A 22549-nucleotide genomic window follows, 5' to 3' on the forward strand; every position below is an offset into this window, starting at 1 on the left:
AACGATCATGCTTCAATCAACTTTCAATAGCTTCCTCATTCAAAATTAAATAGTTACAATTAAATTAAAATTTTCTTCCAACACACTTAACTCTGATTCAATACCGTGACAGCAAAAAAGCTGAAAAGAATGCAAATGTTGCTTACGTACAAAGGCTGTTTAATTATTAAACAAAGTTTACCACATGCTGTCATGATCTCCATATTAAAAATGAGCAACCTTGTCCCTTGTTCTGAAATTCAATATGGCAGCCATGTATCTAAAAACATTTGATAAAGAAAACGGCTTTGCCACCGGAATATCAGTTACTGTAACAGAATATGCACTGATTGTTATTTTCTTAGTAAACAACTGCATTTTCACTTGATAAATTTCTGGTAACTATGCCACAAATGTTAATATTTTAGCATGCATATTATCACACATCAAACGCATGGGACACGATAAGTTAGCTTTTACCATGGCAGCTGTTGTTTTCAAAAGTAATCGGCACAGAAAAAAAAACAAACCAGTCCCCTAGGAACTGTGCAGTATAATTAAAAACTGACAAGATTACAGCGTTGACAGAAAATAGTGCGCAATGGCTAGAAAATAGGGTTTGTATGAGTTGTAATATTGTACATGGATCTTAGTGGAAAGTTTATATAATCATTCTGGGTTATCTGCTATTATCCACATAAGGAACACTAAACGAAAACTAAAGTTAGGCAAATGAACTGGCAAAATTAATATCTGAAAATGGATGTTATAGTAACACTTCATAAGTCACCATCAATTTGATATTAGGTCGTTTCGCACGGACATACTAGGTCTTCCAATAAAGCAGACAGAAATAATTTTTATCCAAAGTAGAACGACTCTTAATTGGATATAGTGCATGGAATTAATTAGGTAAGTCATTTTATTTCTTAATATACCAAAATGGTTTCTGAAAATTAAAAGAGAATTATTACCAACTGGTTCTGCAAGTTCCGCCTTTAGTTTAGCTACTGTACAGTAATTCACTTATTCTATCACTGTTATGTCTTATTTTAAATAGAATTTTAGAACTGATGTGAACAGTTACGTAGAAACATATTTCTTCCAGTAAAGTATTTACAGAACGTCTAATTCATGAAATGTTCGAACCTTTTACTTATTAAAATATAGCTCTGGAAAGATTACGAAGCACAATATTTTGAATGTTACGAAGAGATATGTGATGTTAAAACCGACTCTGAATTAGGAAAATGTTGATGGAATGGTTTCCTCTGCATTGAAATGTTGCTGTCTTAACGGAGTACAGTAAGGGAGCTACAGTTGGTTTTACAAAAAAAAAGTTGTGATTACTTCAGAAGGGGGAAAGAAAAAAAATCCTCTCTTTCGGAAGGACATTCAGTAATTCAATTTCGCTAAACTACCGAGAACCGAGGATGGGGAAGGGGTTTGTAGATATGACTGTAGCCTCTGGTTCCAGGTGGAAGGTCATGTCGTTTCACAGGTCACCTTACAATCACCTGCTGAAATGATACATGGCAGGAGTCATTTCCCCACAATATTTTCTGAAATCCTTTCCTACACCACCGACCCCCCAAAAGCGTCCAATGCTCAGCAAAACCAAAAACTTTACAGCAGGAAACTGATCCGCCAAAATGCGAAACAAAAAAAAAATAAGGTGCAGCGCCAAGCCAGCCATCCTCGGCCATGAGGACATACTCCAGGCTTGTGTGTTTACACTGGGGTCCACGTGAGGACAATGTTTGGGCTCCGAGCGCCGGGGCTGCGTGACGTCACCGGCGGACAGGTTGAATGACGTAACCGCTGTTGCTGACTCGCCGCCTCGCGCTCCCCAACAAACGGTAAGTTTAAAAACCAGGCTCGCGCACCCTTCAACGTTCCAGCACAACGGTCCGTCAGGCTGGGCAAACCGCCGCTCCCTGCCTGCGCTCTCAGTTTAGTGGTGGGAGACGCTGGTGGAAAGTCGGGTCGCTGTCACTGCCGCCGCCTCCTCTCCCCTCCCGTGTTGCTCCCGAGAGTCGGCTGCAGTGGCGGCGGTCGCTTTCAGTCTTGACATACTCTTTTTGAGTGATGTGCCTTCAAGTACCTTCTGAGGCTTGCGGTGAGGGGGAGGGAGAGAAATAGAGCGCTGCTCTTCTTAACGGCTTTATCTTCCCCTTCCACCCACTTTTACAATAATATTACAAGACGAGCGCTCATCAGGGGGCAAATAAACACTCACACTGAGCCTCATCAGCAAATAAATTAAAACTAACCCTGTCTTCAGATCTTCCTTTCCTATTTTATAGTTTTAACGCTCTGCCAACGATTTTATTTCAAAAGAAATAACGGAGCTGTTGAGTCACTTTTGCAATGGGAAATAATTCTGTGTCTTTGGGGGGGTAACTTTTCAGGGTTTTTTTTACCTCTCTACTTGGGCTTTATTTGTACCTGTTTGGCTTTGTTCTGAGTTATGATTGAGGCCTTTCACTCTTTAGGCTAGCAGCGTGTAGGCCAATGGATTTTAGGCCATTTTATTTTATAAACTGTCACCTGCCGCTTCGAGGCGTCGAGAGCCGTCGGGCTTAAGGGGTGGGGGTGTGTAGAGAGGAGGGGAATAAAAGAGACATAATACAAAACATAAAATGCGTAGAAACTAAACAGGCGACGGGCGGCGTCAACCTAACTTGATGTCGGAGAATTGAAAAACTCGCCGTGTCGGCGCTTGATTGACGGCTCTCGCGGCCAACGGTTTGCACGCCGCGAGGGATTGACGTACGGGCGGGCTGATTGGCAGCTAGCTGAGCCACTCAGCGATCGTTCCCGCGGAGATTGACATCCGGATCAGCCAGTTAGTGGCCTCCGCCGCACTGATTGACAGCTGACAGCTCCAGACTGTGGGGGCGCCCCCACAGCTGGAATGATTGACAAATTCGAGAGACAATGGGAGCTGGATCATGGCTGACCCTATCCCTCCCCCTTTCCCTCCCTGGGAGAGAAGTGATTGATTAGACAGAGCGGGTGATTGACGGCGGTCTGAGTCAACCGGGGAGCAGTGTATTACATAACAGGACTTCGGACTGACCTTAAACCAATCAATCTGGTCAAGAGGCAGCAGGCTGGCCTGCTGAGATGCTGCACCAATCACTGTAATCTCGAAGCTGGGTGTCTGGTCATCATGTTAGGTTGTCTTTTGTGTATACAGAAGATGGATACAGTATTCAAAGTGTCTACTTTGGAAATGTGTTTTATTTCTGGGAATATATCCCTGCACTTGGGCAAGTAAGGTATGTGCAACTTCTTAAAAAAAGATCTAGCATGTAATTATCAAATAATTGGGAAACTTTTGTAAATTACTTATTTTTCGTTTTTCACTATCATGATCAAGTGAAATTTTAGATTAATTGGCGACTTTAGATGGTCGCTTCAGTGAATTGTGGGGTTTTGAGCGCTATAATAATCTGGTATCTGTGTTGGGCACTGTTTATTTCAATAGTGTCCTCAGGGGAAAGGTGATGAAGGTTTGGGTGGGTATAGTAGGGGAGGGGAGGGGGTGTTTCGGGACATTTAAAAATAATCCAGGTCGAAGTGAGAATTTTAAATTCCTTTGTTCGTTTGACATTCACTGCATTAATGCAAAGCAAAACAATTCGCTGTTTTTCGTCAGCTGGCGAATCTTTGAGAGTAAAAAATGTTAACAGTTTGGTAAAAGTCTGGAAGTGCATTACCAGGCCCCAGTTGCAGAAGATGCAAGTAGTTTTATCTGGAATCTGTACCATTGACGATTCTGTAAAATAATTCATTTTATGAGGCGATGGGGAGGTTTTGTTTTTAGATGGTATTTACAAACGATATATCCTGGGAACTGCTAACTGCTTGGTAAGCTTTGTTTTGTTGTAGTCAGTTGAGACTTTTATTTTAAAACAAAGTTGTGTTATTTGCAGTTTCATGTGCAACGAACAGTTTTTTTTAACAGTTCCGACTTGGCTCCCTATTATTTATATTATGGAAATAAATCGTTGTTATCGCTCAGTCCATTTCTAAGATTTGATTTTTTCGAAACCACAGAGAACCAACGTGAATAGCTTGTTAGCAATTTTATATAATTTCTTCACTAGATATATTATGTAGAACCGAAAATATAAACATTGATAAATTTCCAGATTAAAAACAAGTGAGTGAAAAACTGACAAAGTTAATGTTTTGTTTAGTAAAATACAATATTTAATTACAGAATTTTAAAAAAAAACTATCTACATGTCAACCTGTATATGAAACTATTCTGACTTTATTTCTGCAACATTTCTAGCATGTACATTATTTTGCTGTCTATGCCTATACCCATAAACAGATCTGTTTTGAATATACTAATAGTCATTGCTTACAAACTTCTGGGTATTTTCTAACTGGAATTATATCGTTTTGTTTTCAGTTTTAAAAAGTTTTTTAAAGACATTGCTGTCTTTGTAGGTGGTGCATGATGTGTGGTATTTGACCATAAGAAATCGAACAAATCCCATGAAATCTTACTGGGGTTTATAATAAAACTTTATAATTAACATTTATAGAAAAATAACACGTGGAACCTTTGCCACAAAAGTGGTAATATTCTTAATTTTATATAACCATATCTTTTTCAATTTATTTTAACTTATGGTAAGACATTGCAATGTAGACTTTTGGCTTTGTTTCTTGAATGGAGGTCTGTTACAAATGAAAAACTGTTACAGTAAATGCTTTTTTTAAAAAAGGCTTGTACCAGGATATCTGTAACTTTATGAATTACAAAGAAAAGTTTTTAATATCACTTTTGTTAACCATGAAGTCTCAAATATATGAACAACTTGAAAATAGTTGAAAGTTGACAATGCCAAGTTTGGCATGCCCATCTTGTCAAAGCTTTGGACAAATTATCTAAGCCATTTTGTATTATGAGGGATGAATAAGGTAACGGGCCATTGCAACAATACTCTACATCTTCAATAAACAACTCAACTAATTGCTTAAAGCATCATAGATGAACATTTCTTCTGTCTTTTCCCCATGTATGCCCTCCCTCCGTCTTTGCTTGTCAATAATTATTTCCAGTTTAGAATTTTTTTTTTGTCCGACACTTATGCAACATATACACAAGACCAGTGTAAAGACACAACCTATTTAGTAAAGCTGAATACAGGAACTGGGACTTTTTTAGAAGTTTTTCTTTTATTCACTTATCTGCATGATTTAAGCGAAAAAAGTAGCTACTTAGCAGAATCTTTATTTTAGTTATTTGCTGATTTGACTGTTTAAAAACTTGTTGGAAGTGACAGGGTGGTGATATAGCAAGCTTGTTATGTCACCATTTTGGGTTGAATAGACTGCAGTTAGATTTTGTTGTCCACCTGCAGCTTGATTCTGTTTCTAAGTGGAGATTGATCACATGCCTCACTGCAGCAATCTTTTAAGCTAATAGAAAATGCTTGACCCACTTTTGAAATAAAACATGTTTAGGGTAGTTTTTTTTAAAAAAAACTTCATAGCAGTTCTGGCAGAATAATTCATTTCTGCCTGTAGGAAATTTGGGTGCAAAATTTAACTTTTTTTTGCTTTCTTAAAGCATTTCTCTAAACAAATTTTGCTATTTGGTCATTGTTCTCCTTTTTATTTGATATAATGCATGTCAAGTTCTTGAGTTCTAAAGTTTGATTTCAACCTTCCAGAATTTACTATCCTTTTTATGGTTCTACATATAAAAGTAGTTTTTTTATACTTCTATATTGTCACAGAATTTGATGTTCATTTGATCACCAATGTTTCGATCAACAAATTGTGATTATTCAGGCTAAATACAGCGAGAGTAATTTGAACTGAAATGTTTAACCATACCCTATGACCTGTGTTTTCTACGCTTAAGGTTCAAACACGAAAAGAATTGATGCACTATCTAACTAAAAAGGCACAGGTATATGTTTTACTATTGGTGGTCAATGTTAGGACATTTGGTTCACCTAACATTCATGAGTAATTGACTTTTTGCTTAAATTGAAATTACTACATTTATGGAGAGATGCTAGGCATCGTTGTTGGGCAGTATATTTTACATTTGTTAAAAATTGGAATTGAGCCTATAGACTGTTTCTGCTTTGGTTTATCCACATACTGGCAGCTAAATACTTATACAAAATGGGGATATTACGAGCTTTGTTGTCGATGTATTTGTAGAGCCTTCTGCAAAAGCTTGCCACCAACTTCGGGGTGTTTATGGCACATTGTGCATGCCAACTATCTCATGTTTTGGAAACATTCCACGTTTTGACTCTGCTTATTTCCTAACATGGGTTTTATTAAGATTGAAAGGGAAGTTGTTTAATATATTTTATTTCATTGATACTACTTAAAAGGAGTAGTTCTAAGAACATGCCACATATTGATGCACACACATCATATATGCTACTGAAAGTTGCAAAGCAAATGTGATGTCCTGTATCATAATTGTAGTTGTATAGACTTTAGCAACACTCATGACACTTTCATTTGCAGTACCCAGCCAATGGCAGATGACTTGAATAGTCTGTATACTAAGCAGTATTTTGTGTGTTATTGTTGTAGAATTATTAACTAAGGAGAATTTGTTAGATTCTTTAATGAATGTATTTTGGCATATGTTTACCAGTTTGTTGCACTTTCATTTTGAGTTGTATTTTTTGATATAGGATATTCCTTGCAGTTATACATCTTGTTAGTACTCTTCAAATACTTGGCTCCAAAGCGCTGTATTGAAATGAGTGTACTTTAAGAATGTTTGATAAATAGTTTGTATGTACAAAGGCAGCAGTAATGACTTTAGCGTTAGTTTCCAGATTTTTAAAAAATTTTCTTTTAAGGATAGGTTTTTAACTAAATAGCCAACAGACACAAAGTATATTAATCACTTTAACCATAGCTAGTTATATTACTCAAAGCGGAATTAAGAATATTTTTTATGTTCCTCTGGAAGTACTTTTTAAATGCATTTAACTAACATTGTGGATGAAGAACATGTTTGTAGTTTTTCACAAATGTATTCTTTTCCTTGCTTTTTCGGGCCAAATTGCCTTTCACTGTAGGGTGGAGTTTTCTTTTTTTAAGTCTAATGCACTTAAGTAATATACTTTTGAACCTCAGTATTTCATAATGGATCATGTTCATAATTGAATGCAGGGAATTAGAATAGCCAATTTTTCACAGTGAGGTCTGACACATAACTCAATAAATGAACAATTAATTTATTTTTGTGTTTTACATGCCACCGGAATGAGTCCTCTGTTTTTGAACTAATGCCACAGGACTTTTGCTTTTAAGTTCACCTTGTAGGCAGATGGGCTATCGGTTTAACATTGATCAGAAAGCTGGCATTTCTAACAACACAATATTGAGTGTAACACAGCACTCTTCAACTCTAAAGTGATAGTTGTTGTTCTATGGCAATATGTCTTTCTCATTGGGTTTAGCATTTTCAGATAAATGGTTTCATTAATTAACCGGTAATTGATTTGAAACAAACTGTTAGCATTCATTTTCCAAATCTAATTTTCATGAAATCCAGGATAGACATTCACTCATTATCCAAAAAACTTTCACAGGATGTGAATATCACAGCCAAGGCTGGCATTTATTATAAATCTCTTCTTGCCTTTGAGAAAGTAATAAGGAACAGTCGTCTTGAACTGCCAGTATATGGTTGAGATGGACTTCTCTGAATTCAACCTTGACAGTGAAGGCATGAAGACACAATTCTACTTCAAAATTATTTGATTTGGAGGGTTTGGTGCTGCTCGTCAACCTATGGTTCTGCTATCCTGATTCCTAAATGGCTGGAGTCGTGGGTTTGAAAGATCTATAAAAGGAACCTTGGTAAGTTGCTACATTGCATCTTGTGGATGATCACACTCCAACCACTATATGCCTATAGAATGAGGAGTGAAATTTTAGATATTTTCCAATCAGCCTGTTCAGAGGTGCTCTTAGACATGCATGAAGCATGTGGGACTTCGACCCAGGCCTTCAGGTCAGAAGTAAGGACACTACCACTGCAATCCAAGAGGAGTAAACTTTTAAGCTGTTAGATGGGGTGCTGATCAAGCAGGTTGATATTAAGATTTTTGAGTTGTTGGAACTGCAATTGTTGAGCAGATGGAGAGTACAGTATTCTGTCACAATCTTGACCAGTGCCTTGCAGATGGTGGACAGGACTTCTTTAATCCAACTGCCGGTGGTTGATCTATTACTGACTGGAATGTAAGGATGGTTAAGGGTGGAGGAGCTTCCAGTGAATAGAGAATGCTACTGAATAATCATTGAATATTTTTTCTTTTCTCTTCTGTGTGGCACACAGTCATTTAGTGGTTATTTTTCTTTGAAATCAAAATGATGTCTTCAGAGATCTTATTTCTAGTTTTAATTGCGTTATTGAAGTAGCTATTTCAGTTATGTATTTTTCAAGCCATAGCCAACCCAATCTTAGCACTAATAATTTACTACATTTGAGTTCTATCAGGAATTTTGGAGTCGTTTTTATTTTTCCTTCTAATTTCCCTCCGGCTTTCGGTACATGTATCTAACCTTACAAAAATGAAATGTGAGAAGTTAAATTTGCTTTTTAAAAACTCTGAACCAGGAGGAAATGTGAATTGTGTGAAAAGCACTACTCTGCATTACATTTAAGAAACTAATTATGTTTTAATTATTGTTGCTGTGAAATCTAATTTTGCCCAAAAGAGCAATCTTTCTTCTTTCAATGTTTTCAGATCCAATTAAAGTTGAACAGGTGAATTGCCTGTTCTGGAGGAAGACATGGTTGTTTGTAATGTCTCAGCGAATCCTAAAAGTTTTTTTGGAAAAACTGCGGAAAAAAACCTACAAAATATGTTTAGTAACTGCTAACTAAAATTAATTGGAATGATTTTACAAATGCAGAATTTGTGAATTACAGAGGGTTAAGAGACCCTACTATGAATTCCAATATCTCTGGATTAATTTCTCCAAAATGAGAACTTTTTATAAGGTTGGAATACCATACAGACTAATACTGCCCATTGTTGAAGGAATATTAAAATCATCCCTCGACTATAAACTGTCATCTAGTTTCTCAGAATACTTCAGTTAGCCTCCTTGAATTCATTTAAACAATGAAAATTCTACAGACTAAGTAGTCTTGTTTTCGAGGTGATGGGGTTAAAGACTATTATGCTTGTATATGAATACCAAAAGAGTACATTGAGTGACACCAGGTAGTGTGCCAACTAACAGCCAGAATAGGGGTATTTCTTCCAGTTGAATACTAGGAAAGGCATGTGATTATACAAGTAAAATGAATTCTGTTGTAACATATTTCTGTAATCACCAGTTATGTTGAATTTTGATCTGTTTCCACAATTGTACTCCCTTCACTTGTGGATTATTCACTATTTTCACCTATTTAAATTGTGTCGCTTGTTGGAACCTTTTATCCTTTCATCAGGGTGACAGAACTAGGATTTTATTTCTGATTCTTCACATAGCAGGACTGAAAACAATCGTCAAGTATGCTGTGAGCCATCTCATTAGAACTCTGCTAGTGCAGGGAAGAAGTGTTAAGTTCAGCATAGTGGCTCATGAAAATGTAAACAAATTGAACTCATGTCAATTTTGAAGATTCACTATTTAGTGCTTTAGTACTAAGTATTACCACTGGAGGCCCTCAGTCTCCTATGCAAATATTGGCACTTCATACAGTAGTGGACAATTGGTTCTTCAACTTTTAAGTTCATGGGTTCCATGGAATATATAGTATTTTGTCCATTTCTGAACCAGAAAAGTAGTTGTCATTCCTGTGGAATTTTAAATGTCTCTTTGCATTATTTTCTGTTTGAGAGAGTGCTCCCTACTACCAGTAACACAATAGGGACCAATTACCCTTAAGACAGAAAATACAATGGCACAATGTTAATTTAAATAGGATAGAGTGTGAAATTGCTTTGCAAAACTCATCAGGCATTTTATACTACATTCTAAATTTGCGCATTTGTAAATTTAATAGAATATATGCAATACATTTGTTTCCAAATGAAATACAGTAAAATGATGTCATTGGCATTGGAAGTTTCAGAATTTGAAATTAAGTCTTAGACAGTTTCACAATTCAAGAATTAAACAGACCTTTACACCCTGTCATTTGATAATGGTTTGGGGTGGGGGGAGTTTGGTTTGTTTATCATATGTTCATGAGTCCACACTTGTAACCTCCATGAGTACCAGAGAATTCAAAGCTTTCCTGAGGTGTTCCTTTTCATTTGAAGAATTTAGCTTGCATTTTTCCAGTCATTGTAAGCAAGCAATATTTTTATCAAAGTTACACTTATCTAGCATTTACTAAAACAAACAAACAGTTAACAGAAATAAATATATCTGTAGCAAGTTTGCTTATCCTGTGCTTTTTTCTCCTTTTGATTTCTCTTCCCCTTTCTGATATTATTATATTTTTAGAGAAAATATCTGCTTGATATTTAATTTATTTTACACTTTTCTCCCCTTTATCAGCATCACAGAAGATTTAAACTTTTATTAAAGTTGGGGCAAAAGGTGTTTTTCATTCAATTTAATCAGTAGTCTTGGTATTAATGCCATGTGTTTCACACAATCAAATGTGGTATAACCAGATAATTTAATTTACCCCGGCACTGGCAGTCTGAACTGGTTGAGACCTCATTTGTTGTGCCCTTAGAAGATTAGGTCATGCCAAATTAGTAACCACATGTCTGTACGAAAAATAGCCAATAAAATATCTCATTGCTCATTATTTATTCACTATTATCAGTGCAATGTGATCAATAAAACAATAACACAAGTAGGAAATAACAGGATCACCAGAATTGTTATGGTGCGAAAGAAGACCGTTAGCCCATACTGTCTGCGCTAGCCCTCCAACAAACCTTATAACTTCCTTCCATTCGTCTGCCTTTACTCCATAGTCTTGCCTATTGCTTCTCTTCAAATAATAATCTCATACCCCCTTGAATGCCTCCATTGATTCTGTCTCCACTACACTTCCAGAGTGTGCATGCCAGACCTAAACCACTTGTTACTTGTAAAAGTTGTTTTTTGCATACTATTTACCACATCTGCAATCACTTTAAATCTGTGGCCTTCCCTTTTTTGTTCCTGTTATAAGCAGGGACAATTTCTGTCCATCTACTCCATCCAGACCTGTCAAGAGTTTGAAAGCTTCTATCTGGTCACATCTTAGCTTCTTTCCAAGGAGAATTGTTCCAGTTTCTCCAGTTTATCATCATAACAGAAGTTTCTCAAGCCAGGAGCCCCCAGTTTTGTAAATCTTTTCTGCATTCTTTCCAACACGTGCACAACACTCCCAACTGAGGACTACAACTTGGTGTGTTGAGATTAGCATAACTTTCTTCTTCTTTTACCCTGTGCTGTACTAGTAAAGGCAGGATACTGTATGATTTATTAACAACACTCTCCATTTGTTCACTTCTGGTGATCATGCACATACACGTAAGTTCTTCTGCCCTTGCACCCATTTAAGTATTGCATTCCCACTTAATATTGTCTGTCCATGTTCTAGCTTTCAAAATTGACCACCTCCTCTATCTGCCTTGAACCTCATCTGCCCAATTAATCCACCAATTTAGCAAAGTCTTTCTGCAGTTTTTGCATTGCCCTTTTTAGTGTTTACAATGTTTCCAAGTTTTGAATCATCTACAAACTTGAAATTATCATTTGCATACCAAGATATAGATTTTTAATAGATTTTTCCTTACTGGGGAAAATGCAGGTCACCTGCTCCAGGCTGAAAAATATTAATTGACCATCTATTCAACCAATTTTGTATCCTCATTGTTGCTGTTCCTTTTTCTTCCATGAGCCAAACTTTTCTCATGTTCTTATGTGACACTATATTGAATACCTTTTGTAAGTCCACCACATCAACAGTATTACCCATGTTGACCCTTTCAGTTAACTCTTTAAAAAACTTCAGGTTAGTACAATCAATTTCTGTTCTAGAAATTCATGTTGACTCTTCGTAAATAACTTAACCTTTTCCATGTGACTACTATTTCTATTCTGAATAATTGTTTGGAGGAGCTGTTCTACCACTAAAGTTAAACTTACTGGTCTGCAAGAAATAGGCTTATCCTTACAACCTGAGAGATTTAGAAGACTTTATATGTACTAGACTTTCCAAGATATTCTTGTTGGTGGCTTCAAGCATGGTGTTCTGGTATAACATGCGTTTTGTCAACGCGAATTGGCTATAATGCGATTGACTGATTGTGGACAGTGTTTGGATAAAGCGAACTTTCTCCTGAACGTGTGTAGTGATTTTCTGTAGTGTGATTTTTCTACACGGTGGGGTTGCAGAGGAATGCAACTGCTGTGTTATAACAGAATGATTTGCATTTGCAAAAGAAAGGGGTGGTAAGGCCAAGACGTTGGATGCAATGGGAGGGTTGACCCCAGTGGGTTGAACATTGTCAGTAATATTAAGATGCAAACATACTGAGATGCAAGGAGCCCCAGGGTTTGGAAAGTGTGAGAACTGCAGTTGGGAAGTGGAAGGGAGCACAGACCTGGAGTGTGTAATTTTGAGCATGGTGGGACTTTTATTTTGTGACATGGGAAGTTTGGAGATGGAACTTTTGAACACGTGGCAGTCTTAGGGAAGTGGGAACTGGTGAGAATTGTACTTTTAAATTACTTTTGAATCTTTCAGATCAGTGTAGTCACCACTCAAACTGTTTTCACCAACTCATCATCTCCCAAATCTGCTCAGAACTTTCTGTACTCTGGCATCTATGTCTGTCCTCCCACCAAACCCCAGTCAGGCATGTTATGATGTGCCTCTGGTACAGGTTGGACTTGAGCCCAGACCATCTGGCTCAGGTAGGGGGACCTTACCACTGTGCCACAAGACCCTCCTGGATTTTGTGCTCAGCTTGAGCCTTCAGTTTGCAAAAATTTTAATGAAGGCCACTAAATGATAGAATTTTTATTTGTGATTATGAACCATGGTATTTAATCAGATTTTTAATTTATTTTGGATTTATTGAATTTAACTTTTTTGTTTCCCATCATTTGATCTTGATTATAGGTGCATTGTCTTAACTAATCACTCAGGATTGGTATTGGGTGTCATGAGCAGCTTCTCACAGTCAGTTTTCTGTTCTTTCATTAGGAATTTGATTATGTCCGTTGCCTAATTTTTACCTACTGAATAAATTGATTGTTAGTTTGCTGTTTTACTTTGAATTGCCTCTGATTTTTATGTTGACATTTTAAGAATTGAAGCATTTCCATGGAAATATTTAAGGTTAATGTGGAGAAAGTACACACTTGATGCATTTAATTATCATTAGTGGTTCTTCTTTGAAATTAAATTTTCTTTGTTGATTGAGTATGGCTGATGCTAATAAGGATGCATTCATTGCCCACAGAAGTTAGGATAAGCTGCTTGAGTGTTGCAACTGTGCTGATTGTGTTTTTGCAATGATATTATGAGGATTTACAGGATATAGTACTGATTTTAGCAACAGTACAATAATGATAGTAGTTTGCTTGTTATTGGCGATGATGTTCCCATAACGTTGCTACTCTTGACTTCCTTGGTTGTAGGTATTGGGTAAAGATTTTTGATCTTGCCAGACTAGCTTAGTTAATGCAATGATCAGTGCATCCACAGTGTTCTGGTGGTAGAAGGGCATATGTAGATCCCAGTGGAAGGAACACCAATGAAGCACACTGCATGGAGTTGAGTTCTTATGAGTATGTGCATGTGTCTATCTATCATCCTGATAAATATTCCATTGAGTTTGAAATTTAAAATGTGTTGATGATTGAGTGATTCTGAGCAGTCAGGAGGTAAACCACTAATTGCAAGTATCCGGCTCTGCCTTTCATCCCAGAAAGCAACCTAATGAACTTTCTCAGAACTGTCTCCAACAGATGCATATTCTTCCTTTTTTAAAGAGACCAGAATGGTAGATAGGATTACTGGTATGGTCTTGCCCGTGCAGTACAATTGTAACAAGACTCCCTTTTAGTTCCATGCCCTGTATAATAAAGGCCAACTTCCCATTTGCCTTTGATTGCTGTATCTGTATGCTAGCTTTCTATGATTAATGTATTAGTTTAGTATCAGCCCTATAATGTGAGACGTTGCTCAGAAGGGGTCAATATCCCTCCTGCCTCAAAAGGTGTATTTTGGTTTTCTGGGGCGTCTTTATCATTCTCACCAACTCCTTTATTATAATGATGCCGTCTTGTAATAAAATTGCTATTTTGTACTTCTGCTGAATTGTGGAATATTTGGATTTGCACTAAATCATAATTAGAAGAATTCAGCAAAATACTTTTCCAATAAACTTATAGCCACACCATATGGAAAACATTAGTTTAAAGCATCACCGTATTTAAATTGCCACAAGATAATACACAAGTTGGCAATAAGTTTCTAAAAAAAACTGATCCATAATGATGTACAAAATGCGATCATGATTAACCCTGTTGTCTCAAGACGATTCTTTCTTTCCATTTTCCACCACCATTTGCTGTTGCTTTTGTCTCTTTCTTTTCCTGCTCCTATCTCTACAGTCACTCTTCTGCCAGATCCTTGCTTCAGTCTTTAACATAATAACTTCCTGCCCCATTCCAGCTTTGACAAACCTGCTCACCACTGTTATCACCACCTTGCCATTTCTCCAATCACATGCTTCCTTTCCTTCATTATGAAGCTAACAGCAGCAAACATGAACATGAATGTAAAAACACCAGTAATTGGAGGAGCAGCTTCTCACTGATTCTGACTGTTCCAGCAACAGGGATGACCATAAGACCATATGACATCGGAGAAGAAATTTGGCTCATCAAGTCTATTCTGCCATTCAGTCATAGACAGGCAGGAGGCTAGCTAAGCAGCATCAGGAGGTGGAGAAGTCGCTTTTCGGGTGTAACCCTTCTTCAGGACTGGGGGTGGGTATAGGGAGAGCTGTAGATAAGTGGGGTGGCGGGGGCAGGGTGGTGAAGTGGGGATAGGTGAAGACAGGTAGAGGGTTGGTCAATGGGAGGAATGAATCCGGTTAGTGGAAGGGAGGTGGAGGGGCTGGGAAGGGAGTCGGAGATGGGAAGGGAGGTTATTTGAAATTGGAGAACTCTACATTGGGCCCTCCGGGTTGTAGGCACATCCTTGACCTTTTTCATAATAATCTTGAATCTAAGAAATTTATGATCACTGTCTGCAAAATGTTCCCTCGCTGATATTCAACCACTTGCCTGGCTTCATTACCAATAATTAAGTGCAGGAGTGCCCCCTCTTGTCGGACCTTCTGTGTACTAGGTTTAAAAAAAACTCTCCTGGATGTATTTTAAGAATTCCACTTGTACTGAACCTTTCACAATATAATTACCCCAGTTAATTTTGGTAAAGTTGAAATCCCTTTACAATTTTCTGATAGTCGCAGAGATTCTTCATTTCAACTGTCCATGCTGACCAGATATCCTAAATTAATCTAGTCTTACTTGCCAACGTATTTGGCCCATATCCCCCTCAATCCTTCTATTCATATACCCATCTGGATACATTTTAAATGTTAGAATTGTACCAGCCTCCACCATTTCATCTGGCAGTTTATTCCATACACTCACCACCCTCCGCATGAAAAAGTTGCCCCTTAAGTCCCTTTTTAAATCTTTCCCCGCTTACCCTAAACCTATGCACTCTAGCTCTGGACTCTCCCACCCCAGGGGAACAACCTTGTCTATTTACCCTATCAATGCTCCACATGATTTTCTTCTCCCAAAGTGTAGTGAATGTCAAGTATTTAAAGAGTATATAGATAGTTGTTTTGAAATATTGGAGATTTGACGTTCTAGCATGGAAAGAAGAAATGAGGCCTGAGGCTGATTAGTCGTGATATTATTGAATGGCAGGGGAGGTTTCAAGGGGTGATTGGCCTACTCCTCTTTTTTTTTTTTGGCAGTTTTCCTATGGCAGTAAAGCTTCTGTGCTGTTTTAGTACTGATTTTTCAAATCAAGCACTGGAACTCATGGTCATTATGGTACTGAGGCTATCCAACAATCTGATTTTTAAAAAAATTGTTTGTCTGCAGTTGCAAGCAATTGTATTATTCCAATAAAACCAATGGTATCTTCTGACCTCTCTGTCATGAAGTTGTCTGACACTAACGTAATTACCTGAGAAAGAGACCTCCACTGCATCACTACTGCACCCACCAACATAAGACAGCACATCTTTAGCAGCCATCTCTTCGCTGCTGGGTCCACCAATATAATTAGTCTTGTATGTTTTCTCTTGTGTTCATCAAACAAACTTTGAGACCTGTGAAGTCTTTATCAGAGAAAAAAATACATTGATCACTGGTATTTTACTTCTGAGCTGGTTGATAATTGTTCATTATTGTGTAGAAACTTAAAAGCAAAAACTGTTTCTGATGAGAAGTGATGGTTTGTAATAGCATACCAGAGTACTTGCAGCATTCCTTCCCGCTTGTGCTATGCAGTTTTCTGTCAGATAATTGTAGTATCATTCTTTTCAACCAAGAGATTTTCTCAGCCAATTCAGTAACATTTGCCTGTATCAAGTTGGAAATATTTAGATGAAAGTAATCCATCATACTCCTAACTTATGCCATAAGATGGTGGATAGCTTTGAGAGTCAAGAGGTAAGATGGTTGCTGCAGGATTCCTGGCTTCTGTTGTAACCAGATTATTAATATGTCCAGTACAGTATAGCATCTGGTCAATGATAACCCCAGACTGTTGTCAATGGGTGAATCAGTAACGATAATGCTATTGAATGCCAAGGGGTGATGGTTAGAACATAGAACATAGAACATAGAACAATACAGCACAGAACAGGCCCTTCGGCCCACGATGTTGTGCCGAACTTCTATCCTAGATTAAGCACCCATCCATGTACCTATCCAAATGCCGCTTAAAGGTCGCCAATGAATCTGACTCTACCACTCTCACGGGCAGTGCATTCCATGCCCCCACCACTCTCTGGGTAAAGAACCCACCCCTGACATCTCCCCTATACCTTCCACCCTTCACCTTAAATTTATGTCCCCTTGTAACACTCTGTTGTACCCGGGGAAAAAGTTTCTGACTGTCTACTCTATCTATTCCTCTGATCATCTTATAAACCTCTATCAAGTCACCCCTCATCCTTCGCCGTTCCAACGAGAAAAGGCCGAGAACTCTCAACCTATCCTCGTACGACCTACTCTCCATTCCAGGCAACATCCTGGTAAATCTTCTCTGCACCCTCTCCAAAGCTTCCACATCTTTCCTAAAGTGAGGCGACCAGAACTGCACACAGTACTCCAAATGTGGCCTAACCAAAGTCCTGTACAGCTGCAACATCACCTCACGACTCTTGAATTCAATCCCTCTGCTAATGAACGATAATACTCCATAGGCCTTCTTACAAACTCTATCCACCTGAGTGGCAACCTTCAAAGATCTATGTACATAGACCCCAAGATCCCTCTGTTCCTCCACCTGACCAAGAACCCTACCATTAACCCTGTATTCCGCATTCTTATTTGTCCTTCCAAAATGGACAACCTCACACTTGGCAGGGTTGAACTCCATCTGCCACTCCTCAGCCCAGCTCTGCATCATATCTAAGTCCCTCTGCAGCCGACAACAGCCCTCCTCACTGTCCACAACTCCACCTATCTTTGTATCATCTGCAAATTTACTGACCCACCCTTCGACTCCCTCATCTACGTCATTAATAAAAATTACAAACAGCAGAGGACCCAGAACTGATCCCTGCGGAACTCCACTTGTAACTGGACTCCATGCTGAATATTTACCATCTACCACCACTCTCTGACTTCGACCGGTTAGCCAGTTTTCTATCCAATTGGCCAAATTTCCCTCTATCCCATGCCTCCTGACTTTCCGCATAAGCCTACCATGGGGAACCTTATCAAATGCCTTACTAAAATCCATGTACACTACATCCACTGCTCTACCCTCATCCACATGCTTGGTCACCTCCTCGAAGAATTCAATAAGACTTGTAAGGCAAGACCTACCCTTCACAAATCCGTGCTGGCTGTCCCTAATCAAGCAGTGTCTTTCCAGATACTCGTAAATCCTATCCCTCAGTACCCTTTCCATTACTTTGCCTACCACAGAAGTAAGACTAACTGGCCTGTAATTCCCGGGGTTATCCCTATTCCCTTTTTTGAACAGGGGCACAACATTCGCTACTCTCCAGTCCCCTGGTACCACCCCAGTTGCCAGTGAAGACGAGAAGATCATTGCCAACGGTACTGCAATTTCCTCTCTTGCTTCCCACATAATCCTAGGATATATCCCGTCAGGCCCGGGGGACTTGTCTATCCTCAAGTTGTTCAAAATGTCCAACACATCTTCCTTCCTAACAGGTATCTCTTCTAGCTTATCAGTCCGTTTCACACTCTCCTCTTCAACGATACGGTCCCTCTCATTCGTAAATACTGAAGAGAAGTACTTGTTCAAGACCTCTCCTATCTCTTCCGACTCAATACACAGTCTCCCACCACTGTCCTTGATCGGACCTACCCTCGTTCTCGTCATTCTCAGGTTTCTCACATGCGTTAGATTCTCTGTTGTTGGAGACGGTCATGGCCTTATTTGTGTGGCGCGAATGTTACTTGGCACTTGTTAGCTTAAGCTGGCTATTGTCCAGTTATTGCTGCATTCAGGTGTGGACTGCTTCAGTATCTGAGGAATTGTACATGATGATGATCATAGTGCAAATATTGAACATCCCTATTTCTGATGTTATGATGGAGTGAAGGTCATTGAAACAGCTGAGATGGTTGGGCTTAGGACACACCTTGGGCAACCCCTTAAGTGATGTCTGGAGTTGAGATGACTGAGCGCCAACAAAAACAACCATCTTTCTTTTTATCGTATATGACTCCAAGAATCTGTTTTATTTTTAACCTCTGCTTCTAATTGATTTTGGTAAAGCTCCTTAATGCTATACGTGGTCAAATATAGCCTTGATGTTAAGGGCAACCACTCACCTGACCTCTGAAATTCAGCTCTTTTGTCCATGTTTGAATTAAGGCTGTAATAAAGTCAGGAGCTGAATAACCTTTGTAGATCCAGAATGAATGTTACTGAGAAACAAGTGTTGTTCATGCTTTCTATCACTTCATTGATAGTGAAGAGTAGGCTGAAGTAGTATTGGCAGGTTGGATTTGTCATGCTTTTTGTACTGGGCAATGTGATCAATTTTCCACATTGTCAGGTAGATTGACTATTGCTTCCTGGAATTCTGATTTCAGTTTCCTCCCCCTCATCTTTTAAAGTGAGATTCGCTTGGTAGAAATCTATACCACTGATATCCTCTTCTTTACCATAATTGTGCTGCTGAATAAAATTTTCAGATGCCCTCAGCTGGTTCCATCTATATGTTGGTTTCTGCTGAAACTATTTGGATGCATTGGCTAGATTTGCTGTTGCCAATCCTCTTAACTGAAGAGTAAATACACATTACTGCGACTGAAACAACTTGGAGGCAATTGAAAAATTGCAACTTTAGTTTGCACCTCACATGTACAGCCCTTTATATCCTAGTGGGTGCAATCTATTACCCTTTCAATTAACCCTTTTTTGATACTTTTAATCAACCTAATCATACATGTTGTGACACGTCCTGGACAGATGGAACTTGAACCTAGGTGTCCCAGCTCGGAGGTAGGGACAGTACCGTTGCACCACAAGAGCCCTCAGTTAACTTTTCTTTTCCTATTTCTTTATTTCTTATCCCCAGAAATGCTCCTGCACACAATACGCTTCTACTCCTGACCCCCTCCCCCTCACCAAATGACTCATGGTTTCTTTTGTCATTTCGTAACCACTACCAGTAAATCACCTGTTGATTGGCTGATTTAATTTACATTCAAGGCCCATTAATGGCAATAAAGACTCTTAAAGGAGAGAGGAAAGGTCAGTTAACACTTTAAGGCAGCTATTCTCAGCGGGGTGGGGGGTAGCATATGGCCCCCTTAGGGACCCTGATCCATGGGCTTACGGGGGCCCTGATAACTGAACCAATGAAATTCCCAAACCTGACCTAATTTGGAGCCCGATATCATGAAACTTTTAGAAAAGCACCAAGCTCAAGGATCGTGTTAGGCCTAATAGATGTTTAATTTCATACTGGGCAAAACTTAAAATGAGACTGTATGTCAGAATGTTCGGTGATTTGGTGTATCTGTTCACATTGTTTCCCTGCTTGAAAGAGGGGCCCTGGAACCTGAGAAGAGCTCTTGGGAGGGTGGGGAGCTGTGGCCAAAAAACGGTTGGTAGTCACTGCTTTAAAGCACGAACTGACCAATAGTGAGCCTTTGACTTATAATAAACGGCTTAGGCTTTTGTCTTTTTTTTTTTGCAGAAGATTTGGGCGGCACGGTGGCATAGCGGTTAGCACTCATAGCGTCAGAGACCCGGGTTCAGTTCCCGCCTCAGGTGACTGACTGTGTGGGGTTTGCACATTCTCCCCGTGTCTGCGTGGGTTTCCTCCGGGTGCTCCGGTTTCCTCCCACAGTCCAAAGATGTGCAGGTCAGGTGAATTGGCCATGCTAAATTGCCCATAGTGTTAGGTGAAGGGGTAAATGTAGGGGTATGGGTGGGTTGCGCTTCAGCGGGTCGGTGTGGACTTGTTGGGCTGAAGGGTCTGTTTCCACACTGTAAGTAATCTAAATTAGATTAGATTAGATTAATCTAATTTGGATGCAATACAGTCCTTGAAACTACTTATCTCTGGGTGAAGTGGGGTTAGGGAGGTACGTTTTTGCTGGGGATTGTTACTTCAACTTCTTCCCCATTTAGTGGTATAGCTTTAAACCTGTCACTATAATTAGTTCCCTTCCCTCTCCTGAGCATGGAATCTTTCCAAATCTCTAATTTCTGAATGAAAAAGTCATGCGAGTTATAGTTGTACATGTTTCAGGGAGCATGAAATAGGAGGATAGATTAATTCAGCAAGACAAGGGAAGTATGCAAAGACAGAAAAGCAGTATTGACGTTTTTAGATCGACCTTCCATCTGACAGACATTAACCGTTTCTTCTTCCGCAGATATTACTTGACTTGTTGAGTATTTAAAACATTTTCTGTTTTCAATACTGATTTTTCTACCACAAATGAAAAATGTTAGATTTTCTGTTGTCCTTGACAGGTCTCTGGCTTGTTGAGAAACAAACTTCACTTTGTCTCGATTATTGCAGTATACTAATTTTAAATCAGAGTAAACCTATTTAAAAATAAATTACTTCCAAATCCTCAAGGAGAATAGTTTCAAATTCCTCAAGTGACACTTGTCATTGCAATTCTTTTTGTAGATGTAGATATGAGTGAAGAAGCTTGAACTATAACTAACAAAGTACGTGTCAGATTTATCATTTTTGTAAGCATTTCCTAGTTTTGCTTGAGGAGTTGGGCATAGTTAATAGGTCAGGTAGTCAATAAATCCTGAGACATGGGCCATATTAAGTTGCATTATATCTTGTTTAAAAAAGCCAAAACTTGCACATCACAATGGAAAACCTATTCAGCTAAGGTAAAGAAAGCTATGTTCCTTTAAGGCAACAGTGCTCAATTATTAAGAAAACATTAATTCAAGTCACTTAAGTTTTCAATTGTTTAGTCAGGAAACCAAATTTAACAAATTTTCAAGGTCTGTTTGGTTTGGTTCCGAGACAGATCAAGAGTCTTCCTTTTCATTATGGAAAAGAAATTGCATCTGTGAAACTAAGAGGGTGCATATAGTGATATCATTCCAATATGGCACTTATTGAAAGCGAGAAATTAGTTTTTTTGCACATTTTCAAAACCTTTGGAAAACTCTGGGAAGTACATTTTGAGGTCAGCAGCAAAATTATGACTCTTTGTGTTATCTCAAAAGATCTATCCACAAATGTTTAGTGGAATCCGGAGAGTAGATTTACTGTATTTCAGCATCACGTCGAATTTGGTGCCAACTATACAGAACCAATGACATCAACAGCAGGGTGCTTGTTCAGCCAATCAGCTAACAAGAACTTTCATAGCCAGAAAAGCTGCAAGTAAAAAGCAGCATATGTAATTCATGCTTAAATTTTTTGGAGAGAAAGAAGAATAAAAATTGGGACATGAGCCTTGGATTAAGGATGAAGCTGGACAATACTTAACATTCAGTTTTGTTTCATAGCAAGAGTAGTTGATGTTCATGCTAAATCACAAATCAAATGAATGCAGTTTTTGCAGATGAAAACAACATAACAGCAGGCCCAGTGAAAGAAAGGATATTGCTGACAGTAGCTCTTGGATTTCAGTGGCTGATGTGCACATATCAGGAGTTTGTCAATTTTACACAAATAATGACAGCAAGGCCAGCAGTTTTACTCTTATTACAACTGTAGATTCTTTAAGACTTTCATACAAAAGTATAAGCTACTTGGATACAGCATTAAGAAAAATAAAACTTGTACAGTTTAGTTTCCTGATGTTACCTGTGAAGTATGCATTTATTTCATTGGAATCTTTA

General features: G+C 38.6%; 1 protein-coding gene across 7 annotated transcripts in view; it reads left to right on the top strand.

The window, feature by feature from the left end:
* The first annotated feature begins 1790 nt into the window (after window positions 1-1790).
* The window catches only part of zbtb20 (zinc finger and BTB domain containing 20), a 311373-nt gene continuing 290614 nt past the window's right edge, over window positions 1791-22549 (top strand). For 6 of the 7 annotated variants that reach the window (XM_072585056.1, XM_072585065.1, XM_072585063.1 and 3 more), the window contains exon 1: window positions 2685-3263. The gene's annotated coding sequence lies outside the window, so the exon portion shown is untranslated. Of the gene's footprint in view, window positions 1839-2684; window positions 3264-22549 lie in introns of those variants that run through there. The other variant, XM_072585058.1, reaches the window with a different exon arrangement.

The sequence above is a fragment of the Chiloscyllium punctatum genome, chromosome 15, assembly GCF_047496795.1.
Source record: "Chiloscyllium punctatum isolate Juve2018m chromosome 15, sChiPun1.3, whole genome shotgun sequence".
Lineage (NCBI taxonomy): Eukaryota > Metazoa > Chordata > Chondrichthyes > Orectolobiformes > Hemiscylliidae > Chiloscyllium > Chiloscyllium punctatum.